Source organism: Sturnira hondurensis, unplaced genomic scaffold, assembly GCF_014824575.4.
Source record: "Sturnira hondurensis isolate 20B ecotype Veracruz unplaced genomic scaffold, ASM1482457v3 Scaffold0018606, whole genome shotgun sequence".
Taxonomy (NCBI): Eukaryota; Metazoa; Chordata; class Mammalia; order Chiroptera; family Phyllostomidae; genus Sturnira; species Sturnira hondurensis.
The window spans coordinates 1-11522 of NW_028091237.1; the positions used below are offsets into that span (position 1 = coordinate 1).

The window sequence follows — 11522 nt, forward strand, 5'->3', positions numbered from 1 at the left end:
GAATTGCTAGCCCAGCTTTTTTTTCTTGTCTGTTTGTTGGAAAATTTGTTTCCAGCCTTTCACTTTTAGTCTGTGATGGTCTTTTGTCCTGAGGTGGGTCTCTTGTAGGCAGCATATGTGTGGGTCATTCTTTCTTATCCATTCAGCTATTCTATTATTTCTGATTGGAGCATTTAATCCATTTACATTTAAGGTTATTAATGATAGGTACTTAATCATTGTCATTTTTGTCCATGTGTTCCTCCCTGTCTCTCTCTCTTCCTTTCCTTAAAGCAGTCCTTTTAGCATTTCTTGTAGAGCTGATTTGGTGGAGGCATATTCTTTCAGACTTCTTTTGTCTTGGAAGCTCTTTATTTGGCCTTCTATCTTGATTGAGAGCCTTGCTGGGTACAGTAGCCTTGGTTGTGGGCCTCTGGTTCTCATTACTTGGACTAGTTCTTTCCATTCTTTTCTTGCTTGGAGTGTTTCCATTGAGAATTCAGTAGCTAACCTGATTGGGGCTCCCTTGTATGTTACTTCCTTTTTCTCCCTTCCTGCCTTTAAGATTCTCTTTGTCTTGGAATTTTGCCATTTTAATGATGATGTGTCTTGAAGTCGGCCTCTTTGGTTCCTCTTGAATGGGACTCTCTGTGATTCTTGGTTTCATGTGACTTTTTCTCTCATCAAATTAGGGAAATTTTTCATCATTACTCTTTGAAATAGATTGTCTATCCGTTGTCCTTCTTCTCCTTTTGGTGTCCCTATTATTTGGATATTATTATGTTTCATATTGTCTTGCATTTCTCTTAATTCCCCTTCATTCTTTTTGAACCTCTTTTCCTTTTCTTGCTTTTTCTGGGAGATTATTTCTACTATGTCCTCCAATTCGCTGATCCGATCTTCTGACTCATCGATCCTACTTTTCATTCCTTCCACTGTGTTCTCCAGTTCAGAAATTGTATTCTTCATTTCCTCTTGGCCTTTGCTTATAGTTTCTTTTTCCTTTTTCATGTTGGTAAAATTTGCAGAGAGTTCACTGTAGCTCCCCTCTAGTTTCTGGTAGGTCATTGTGAGCTCTTTGAATTTCCTGATAACCAGGGCTTTGAATTCAATATCTGATAGTTGACTTGCTTCTCTTTCATGTAACATTCTTTCTAAGAGTTCCACCTTTTCTTTCATTTGGGCATTGTTTCTTTGTCTTCCCATCGTTTGTGAGACTCTTCTTGTTAGCCTCAGCTTCTTAAATTGATCTGTTCTGACTCCCTCGGTTTATGGTGTGAACTTCTGTGGTAGAATACCTGTGAAATTCAGTGGTGCAGTCTCCTGCAGGTATCTTGATGTTCTGTGCTTCCACCTACTCCTTTTTTTTGTATGTGTGTGATCAGTTGGAGGGGCCGGCAAAATGGTTTACGACAGCATAAGAGTATGTTATGATATTTACATTCACAGTCAGTAGAGAAGTGATAGAAGATCTTTAGGCTATATATAGTGTTAACCGTAATCTTCAACCCAACTTGCCACTTTTAAGAAAGGATGCACCAAAGATAAGTCTCTTGATGCAGAGGAAGGGCTTGTGAGTTGGATTTAGAAAGCAGTGAGGTTGCGGGTGGTCAGCTGTTGAGGTAAGGTGAGAGTAAAGAATAGTAAATAGGTGTAGCGTGTGTGCAAGTAGAGTCAATCACTGCAGCAATGGAATTCAGGAACCTGTAAAGTGTGGTAAAACCAGAGAGATGTGGTGTGAAGTATTTACAGTGGTATAGAAAGCAAGAAACAAACAAACGAACATTAAAAAAAAGGGCAGAAGAAGGGTGGAAAAACTATAAGTTTCAGATGAAAGAAAGAAGGACTAAAACAGGAAGAAAGAAAGGAGAGGACCAAAGCATTGAAAGATAAAGCAATAATAAAATTAAAAAAATATGATTACTGAAAAAAAAAGTTTAAAAAAGGGGGAAAAAAAGGAAAAAAAACCCGCCCTCCCTTGTTGGTTTCAAACTGTCCAATCTGGTTTGTCTGGCCTCAGTAGGACCCCTCTGTGGGCTGGGTTGTAGGCACATGCACACACTCAAGCACCAGCCAGGCCACCAGTCTGGGGTGCGGATGCCTGCCCACCCGACAGGCTGCCTGGGTCCCATGGGATCTGGTACTGGTTCTTCCCTGTCCTGTGGCTGGGTGAGAAGCAAGTCAAGCTGCCTTCACAGGAGAACGCCTCAGTCCACTTTCCAATAAAAACTTCTCCAGAAAGCCTGCCTCTCAGCCCACCCCAATCCCCAACCCAACTGGTTATGACAATGCTCCTCTCAAATTTCCTGGGCTGGTGGGCTGGCGGGCTGGTGACCACAGAGATCACAACTGAACATGGCCCCCTGTCCTTGCCACCCTCCCTACAAACCTAGGCAGACAGGTCTCTGCCACCCAGCCTGGCCTAGATGGGGAGTGAGGGAGCCAGCTCTCTTCCAAGGACCCTGCAGCTGGCCCAAGGCTCTGCTGGGTACAGGGCTCCCGATGAGTCCTCCATAGCAGACACCTCCCCCACCCCCAACGCTGGCCGCAGATGGAAGCCTCTACACCCTTACCACAGTGGCAGCGGAGGCTCGAAGGCCATTAGGCACTGGCTGAGCACTGCTGGCCCTGCCACTGCTGCTTTCGTCTTTACTCACAGGTGCTGGGCTCCCGATGAGTCCTCTGTGGCAGACGCCCCCTGTCACTGGCCACAGACAGAAGCCTCTGGGCCCCAACCGCTGTGGCAGTGGTGGCTTAGAGGCCCTAACGAGCCAGCTGAGGGCTGCCGGCCTGCCCGCCACCATCCTTACTCACGTCCCTGAGATCCCACCGACCTGTAGCTGTCTGATCTGTCACTATCTCTGGTCTCTTCTTTTTATAAATGCTGGGGAATTGTTAGTGGGGAATTGATTGTGCTGTTCCTCAGTAGATCTGCCAGGATTTTCTCCCAGGGGTACGAGAACTGGAGTTGCTTCATCCCACTCTACCGCCATTTTCTTCCCTCTCTCTGTACCTGTATTTCTTTCTCACTGTTTTCCTTCCTCTTCTTAAAGCAGTCCCTTTAGAATATCTTGAAGTGCTGTTTTGGTAGACATGTATTCTTTTAGCCTACTTTTATCTTGGAATCTCCTTATTTCACCTTCCATTTTAAATGACATCCTTGCTGGGTAGAGCAAACTTGGTTGCAGGCCTTTGCTTTTCATTACATGGTATGTTTCTTGCCATTCCCTTCTAGCTTTTGTGTTTCTATTGAGAAGTCAGTTGCTAGCCTTATTGGAGTTCACTTGTATGTTAGTATCTGTTTCTCCCTTGCTGCTTTTAAATTCTCTCTTTGTCTTTAAAACTTGACATTTTAATTATGATGTGTCTTGAAGCAGGCCTCTTTGGGTTCATCTTCTTCCTTGGTACCCTCTGTGTCTTCTGCACTTGCATAGCTTTTGCTCTCTCAAAGTTAGGGAAGTTTTTTGATCATTATTTTTTTCAAACAGATTTTCTATCCCTTGCTCCTTTTCTCCTCCTGGTATTCCTATGATTTGAATGTTGTAACTTTTCATGTTGTCCTGCAGTTCCCTTAAGCTTTCCTTTCACTTTTTGAGTCTTTTTTCATGCTCCTGCTCTACCTGAGTATTTATTTCTACCTTGTCTTCCAGCTCATTAATTCAGTCCTCTGCTTCCCCAGTCTGCTTGTAATTCCTTCTTGTGTATTTTGTGTCTTAGATATTGTGTTTTTCATTTCTTCATGGTTCTGGTTTATAGTTTCTATTTCCTTTCTCATGTTCTTGTAGTTCGCACTCAGTTCATTGTAGTTGTCTGTGAGTTCCTTGATCATCCTTATAAACATTTTTTTGAATTATTTGTCTGATTGATTGCTTGCCTCAAATTCACTGAGCTCATTTTGGGGGGCTTTTTCCATTCCTTTCAATTGGGAGCTCTTTTTTTATCTCCCCATTTTAGGTGGCTTATGGCTATTTTTTGCTATCCAGGATGTTCTCCTTATCAGCTGTCTTTGTGGGGTGGTCTTCTGTGGAAGGAATTCTGTGTGATGTGGTATAGTCTCTGTGATCTCTGGGTAGTCTAGGGTTGCCTTTTCTTCTCTTTGGGTGGGCTTTCTTGTTGAACTTTGATGTGGACTTTGACCAGTGGTGTCCATGGTGTTGTGGGTGCGATGGACAAATTGACACAGACTGCAGAAGTCCCATGGAGTAAAACAATAACATGGCCACTCTCTGAGTGAGGGAGCACCCTGACCCCTGCCTAGACAGGCTTTTGTTACTTTTCTGGGAGCATCATATCAAAGAAGATCTTCATTTATTGTGGGGGTGACTTTGCCCACAAGTCCCCCCCGTCTGCCACAGATGAAAATGAAACTACCAAGACATGATCTGCTTGGGGAGGAAAGGTGGCCAATCTCTCAGAGAAGAAAGGCCAGGAGCCCATTCCTCAACTGCTCTTATTGGGTTGTAATACACAGGAATACAGGTGGTAAGGATCAGATAGTAGATAACATTTCAAAAAAATCTGAGGGCTTAGTCTGAGTCAGTATGTGTCAGGAATGGGGGTTGCGGAAACTTTAGGAGACATACTCATTTACTGCTCAGACCCTTAACATATGAATGAAAACACTCTTAGCAAAGCAGACCTCATAGGACTTTTAGGAATTCTTTTATTTATTTATTTATTTATTTTTAGTATATCTATATTTTATTGATTATACCATTACAGTTGTTCTATTCCCCCCCTTCATTCCCCTCCACTGCACACTCCCTCCCCCACCATTCTCCCCCCCCTTAGTTTAGAACCACGTGTCTCAAGTTCTTTAGATTCTATATTTCCCCTACTATTCTTGCCCTCCCCCCTATCTATTTTCTACCTACTGTCTATGCTATTTTCTGTACCTTCTCCCCCCTTATTCTCCTCCCACTCCCCTGTTGCTAACCCTCCATGTGATCTTCATTTCTATGGTTCCACTCTTGATCTAGTTGTCCTCTTGGTTTGCTTTTGTTTTAGGTATGGTTGTTAATAACTGTGAGTTTGCTATCCTTTCACTGTTCATATTTTTCATCTCTTTTTCTTATATAAGTCCCTTTAGCATTTCATATAATAAGGGCTTGGTGATGATGAACTCCTTGAACTTGACCTTATCTGAGAAGCACTTTATCTGTCCTTCCATTCTAAATGAAAGCTTTGCTGGATAAAGCAATCTTGGCTGTAGGTCTTTGGATTTCATGACTTGGAATACTTCTTTCCAGCCTCTTCTTGCCTGTAAGGTCTCTTTTGAGAAATCTGCTCACTGTCTGATGGGTACTCCTTTGTAGGTGACTGTCCCCTTATCTCTTGCCACTTCTAGGATTCTTTCCTTCATTTTAATCTTGGCTAATGTAATTATGATGTGCCTTGGTGTGTTCCTTCTTGGGTCCAACTTCTTGGGGACTCTCTGAGCTTCCTGGATTTCCTGGAAGTCTATTTCCTTTGCCAGACTGGGGAAGTTCTCCTTTATTATTTGTTCAAATAAGTTTTCCACTTTTGGCTGTTTCTTTCCCCCTTCTGGTACCCCTATAATCCGGATGTTGGAACGTTCAAAGATGTCCTGGAGGTTCCTAAGCCTCTCCTCATTTTTTTTTTGAATTCTTGTTTCTTCATTCTTTTCTGGTTGGATGTTTCGTTCTTCCTTCTGGTCCATTTCATTGATTTGAGTCCCAGTTTCCTTTCCACCGCTATTGGTTTCCTCTGCATTTATTTCATTTCAATTAGTTTAGCCTTCATATGTTCCTCTAATTTGTGACTATAATCAGCCAGTTCTGTGAGCATCCTGATGACCAGTGTTTTGAACTGTGCATCTGAGAGGCTGGCAATCTCTTGGTCGCTTAGAGTTATGGGCTCTGGTGCTTTGAGTTCTTCTTGAGCCATTGTTTGAACTGTTCGTGCCTGTTATGTATCAGGATTGGAGCCCTAGGTGTTCACCAGAGCAGGACAACTCAGTCACTGGGTTGTGATGCTGTACGTGGGGGTGGGGTCAAAGAGGAGCAATGGTGGTCTCGTCTGCTGTCTGCTGCCTCCCGCCTCCCGCCACGGCCACCGCAGGTGCCGCAGCTGCCACCATCACCGGGGCCCATGAGTTTCATCCCACTGCACGCGAGTGTGCCACCGCCACCAGCCCTCCACCATTGGTTTCTCCCGCTGGGGCCTGCGTGGTCCCTCTCACTGTGTGCGAATGTGGGACCGCAGTCAGTCTGCCCCACAACCTGACTGGGTCCGGGCCACTTGTGCGCCTAGGTAGGGGGATCTTCCCTGCCTGACCCAGCTCTGCTGCTGGCTCCACCCCTCTTACTGTCCCGGTTGAATGGTTTGTTGTTGTCAGACTTCCATATAATTCAATTGTCTGTTCTTTGGCTGTGTCTGTGTTCTCCAAACCTTTGTTGTATTCAAACTTGGTTGTGAGAGAAGGCACAGTGTTTCCACCTATGCCTCCATCTTGGCGGAAGTCAGGAATTCTTTCTTATGCCAAATCACCCCCAATCACACTCTAGCTGGGCAAGAGGCTGCAGCACCTCCCCATCACAGGTTTTCAGGCTTAAGTGGATTAGAGCCAGGAAGCAGTTCTCCCAGATGGAAATGGGGACTTGAGCTATGTCAGAATAGCTGGGGGGTGAGTGCCCATCACTACCTCTTTGTTGCAGTCCTTCCATGATGGCCTCCTAAGTGATTGTGTCTGGCTTCAGTTGCCCCTCCTCTGAGTGGTCTTACCTGTTATTGACTAACTGACCATGCATTGGGGGCAGGGGAGGAAGCAGAGGCAGCGTTTGCTACCAGAGACAAGCTTTGTCTCTTGTGACCCACATATCAGAGGTTGATCACTCATCCTTAGTTGTGGGAGGCGGTTACAGTTCCTGAAACCAGGCAGAGTGGTTCCCAAGAATTTATTATGCACAGGGTTGTTTTAGGTGATTACGTTTTACAGGTAACAAAGGAAAGAATGTTGCTGATTGCTTCAAGTGAAATGAAAGAAGAAAAGAAACAATATGACAGGGAAAAAATGAACCACAATAAAATAATCAGAAAAAAATGAACGAACAAGTAATAATAACCTATATAAACAAAAAGAAGAAAGAGAAATTAAGTTTTTAAAAAATGCACGTTCCAATGAAGGGCAAGGTAAACTTTGTCTCAGGTGTTGGGTTTTGCCTCTGACTTCCTTCTGGATCTGTCTCTGGTTTCCTCTCAGTTCCAGGACTTAGTATGTTACTCTTGAATAAAAAAAAAGAAAAAGAAAAGGGGGGAAAAGAAAGAAAAAGAACAAAATAGTGCCCTTGCAACTTTGTGCATTCAAGTCTCTCTGGGTGTGGGTCTGCGCCTTGCTTGCTCTGGGAGGGGAGGGAGCCACTTGACTGCTATCACTGATCAGCTCTCCTCCAAAGTCCGATATTGTCTGAGTGGAAGCTGTGGCCTTAGGGGCCACACCAGGGACTTTCCCAGTCTACCTATAAAATCTCCTTACCACCCATTTTGAAGTGTTCTCTGCACACTTTGGCTTTCAAAGTTCATATCGGCTTAGATTCTGTTGGCTGTTCACTTTGTTCTTCAGAAGGTCAGCTAAACGTCCCATTTGGGTGCTCAAACAAGTGAGATCAGCTCCCTCCTACTTTGCTGCCATGTTCCCTGTCCCCTAATGATGTTAATTCTTTCAATCCATCAACAAGATATACACTTCTCCTTATTTGTACCTTCTTCAATTTATTTTTTTAATGTCCTATAATTTTCTGAGTAGAGGTTCTTTACATTCTTGATTAAATTTATTCCTAGATATTTTATTCTTGTTGAAGTAGTTGTGAATGGATTTGTTTTCTTACTTTCCCTTTTTGATAGTTCATTATTGGCATATAAAATTCAAATGATTTCTGGATATATATTTCATATTATGCTACTTTACTCAATTAATTTATCACTTCTAGTAATTTTCTGGAGGAATCTTTAAGGTTCTCTATGTAAAGAATCATGTCATTTGCAAATAATGACAGTTTTACTTCTTTTATTCCAATTTGGATGCATTTTATTTATTCTCCTAGTCTGATTCCTGTGGCTTGGACTTCCAGTGCTCTGGTGAATAAGAGTAGTGAAAGCAGGCCCTGGCTGGTGTAGATCAGTGGATTGAGTGTGGGCCTGTGAACCACACAATCACGGTTCGATTCCCAGTCTGGGCACATGCCTCAGTTGCAGGCTAGTTCCCAGTAGGGGACTCACGAGAGGCAACCATACATTGATATTTCTCTCCCTCTCTCCTTCCCTTTCCCTCTAAAGATAAATAAATAAAAAAATCTTTAAAAAAAAAGAGTAGTGAAAGCAGACATCCCTGTCTTGTTCCCACTCTTAAGGAGAAAGCTTGTAATTCTTACTCATTTAGTATAATGTTGCCAGTGGATGTTATATGTGGACTTCATTATTTTGAGGTATGTTTCTTCTGTTCACACTTTGCTGAGAGTTTCTATCGTAAGTGGGTGCTGGATTTTATCAATGATTTTTCTGCATCTATTGATATGATCATGTGGTTTTTATCCTTCATTTTCCTTGTGGTGTATCACATTTATTAATTTGTGACTATTGTACCAGCCTTGCATCCCAAGAAGAAATCTCACTTGATTGTGCTGTATGATTTTTTGGTGTATTGTTGTATTCAGTTCATTAATATTTTGTGGAGGATTTTAGTATCTATGTTCATCATGTGTATTGGTCTATATATTTTTTGTAATGTCTTTATCTAGTTTTGGAATTAGGATGCTGCTTGCCTTGTAAAATAAATTTTGGAGTTTTCCCTCCTCTTGAATTTTTTGATCAGTTGAATGTTTGATAAAATTTCCCCTGTGAAACCATCTGGTCCAGGGCTTTTTTTGTTGTTAGAAGGTTTTTTATTGCTGCTTCAACTTTACTAGTTGTAATGTGTCTATTCAGATTCTCTGATTCTTCCCAAGTTAGTTTTGGAAGATTGTATGCTTTTATGAATTCATCTGTTTTGTTTGGTTGTCTTATTTGTTGTCATATAACTGTTCATAATATTTCCTTACAATCCTTCGTATTTCTTTGGAGTCAGTTGTCATCTTTTTCATTTCATTTCTGATTTATTTGGGTCCTCTGATTTCTTGATGAATCTGGTTAAAGATTTGTTAATATTATCTTTTCAAAAAACAAGCTTTTGGATTCACTGATGTTTTGTATTTCTTTAGACTCTATTTCATTTATTTCAGGTCTGATTTTTATTGTGTGTTTCTTTTACTCACATTTGGCTTCATTTTTCTTCTTTTTCAAGTTCCTTTAGGTGTAAAGTTGGACCGTTTATTTGAGCTTTTTCTTGTTTCTTGAGATAGGTCTGTAATGCTATGAATTATCCTCTTAGGATTGCTTTCCTTGTGTCCTACAAATTTTGGGTTGTTCTGTTCTCAATTTTCATTTGTTTCAAGGTATCTTTTTTTAATTAACAGCCTTAATTCACTTTATTTTTCTTTTATGATATTATGTGGGGGCCACAGCTGGAGCCTGGTTCTCTGCACAAAAACTCTGGGTCAGGTCTTTATAAAATGATCAGTGAGTTCCTGGTCAGTGGATGCCTGGTGAACATGGTCTCTTTCCAGAGGTCAGAGGTGAGATAGCTGTAGGTCTTAGAGATGGCATGTAAGGTGGCCTTGGTGAAGTGGCCCAGGGTGGCAGCACAGTCCCTGACTGAAGTGTAGCAGTTGTCAATACCAGCCTTCATTAGCAGCTTCTTGGGCACAGGGGCTGAGACAATGCCAGTGGCCCTAGGGTAGGGATGAGGCGCACCAGCACAGAGCCACTGTGCCCTTTTACCTTGCAAGGGATGGTGTGGGGCTTGCTGATCTTGTTCCTCCATTAGCCTCCCTGCACAGAAACAATAAAGGCTTGGCCAGGGTGATTGGCCCCACAGTTATCCTTTGAGCACTTAACACCCAGACCAACATATCCATTGTAGTCCCCAATGGTGACAAATGCATTGAACTGGGTCCACTGTCCTGCACATGTCTGCTTTTGCACAGGCATAATCTTTAAAACCTCATCCTTGAGGGATGCTCCCAAGAAAAAGTCAGTGATCTTAGATTCCTTGATTGACAGAGAAAAGAGATAGATCTCCTCCAGGGAGTCGATTTTCATGTCCTTGACCAGGTGACCCAGGTTGGTGATGGGGATCTACTCGTTTTCTTTGGCCTTTCCTCTGTGAGCTCTGTGGCCTTGAACCCGACCCTGCCTGTGACCTCAGTCCTCATGCTGCTGCCAAATCCTCCACTGAAGCCACTTCAGCCTCCCTGAGCTCCCTGGGTCCTCAGGGCCCTTCCACAATACCAGCATCATCTTCCATTTCGTGTTTCCTGGGGAAAGAAGCTGCTTCGAGGTATCTTTTCATTTGTTCCTTGATATTATTGTTAACCCATTCAATGTTTAATAACATGTTATTTTGCTTCCATGTCTTTGTGTATTTTTCAGTTTTATTCTTGTGATTGATTTCTAGTTTCATACAATTATGGTCAGAGAAAAACCTGATTTGATATCAAACTTCTTACATTTTTTGAGGCTTGTTTTGTGTACTAGAAAATGTTTCATGTGCACTTGAAAAGAATATATATTGTGCTGCTTTGGGGTGAAATGCTCTAAAGGTATCAATTAAATTCATTCTATCTAGTGTGTGATTTAAGAATACTGTCTCCTTGTTACTTTTCTATCTAGTAGATCTATCCATTGAATTAAGTGGGGTGTTATAATCCCCTATGATGACTGTATTTCTGTCAGTCTCTCCCTTTATGTCCATCAAGTTTTGCTTTACATATTTAGGTGCTCCTATGTTGCATGCATAGATGTTTACTAGGGTAATATCCTCTTGTTAGATTCTTCCCCTATCATTATGTGGGACCTTCTTTGTCCATTACTATAGATTTTTTAGATCTATTTTTTGGATATAAGTATTGCTACCCCAGCTTTCTTTTCTTTCCATCTGTATGACATATCTATTTCCATCCCTTTACTTTTAGTCTGTGTGTATTTTTCTTCCTGAGGTGGGTGTCTAGTAGGCAGCATATATGTGGGTCTTGTTTTCTTATCCATTCAGCTACTCTCTGTCTTTTGAATGGAATATTTAAACCATTTATATTTAAAGTGATTGTTGATAGATATGTATTTATTGCCACTTATTTTGCTTTTTAATATTTTCCTTTGGTTTTCTTTTTAAAGCAAGCCCTTTAACATTTGTTGCAATACTGGTTTCACGGTAACAAACTCTTTTTTCTTGTCTGAGAAGCTCTTTATTTCTCCTTCAAATTTAAATGACAACCTTGCTGGGTAAAAGAGCCTTGGTTGTACACCCTTGCTTTTCATCATTTCAAAATTTCATGCCATAAACCAGTGGGGGTTGGTGCAATGGAATCAAATGCTGGTGTGTCAGGAGAGTCTGTGTAAAGGGTCAGCAGGGTCCTAGAATGTCCACAAAACTCTCCACTCTTAGGGTCAGACTGGTTGAGATGGAGGCATAGCTAGATACACTGTACCTC

The 11522-nt window shown here is 41.9% G+C and overlaps 1 pseudogene; it reads right to left on the reverse strand.

Moving 5' to 3' along the window:
- Positions 1-9480: 9480 nt before the first annotated feature.
- On the reverse strand, positions 9481-10173 carry LOC119003311 (40S ribosomal protein S2-like; annotated as a pseudogene).
- Positions 10174-11522: the final 1349 nt, after the last annotated feature.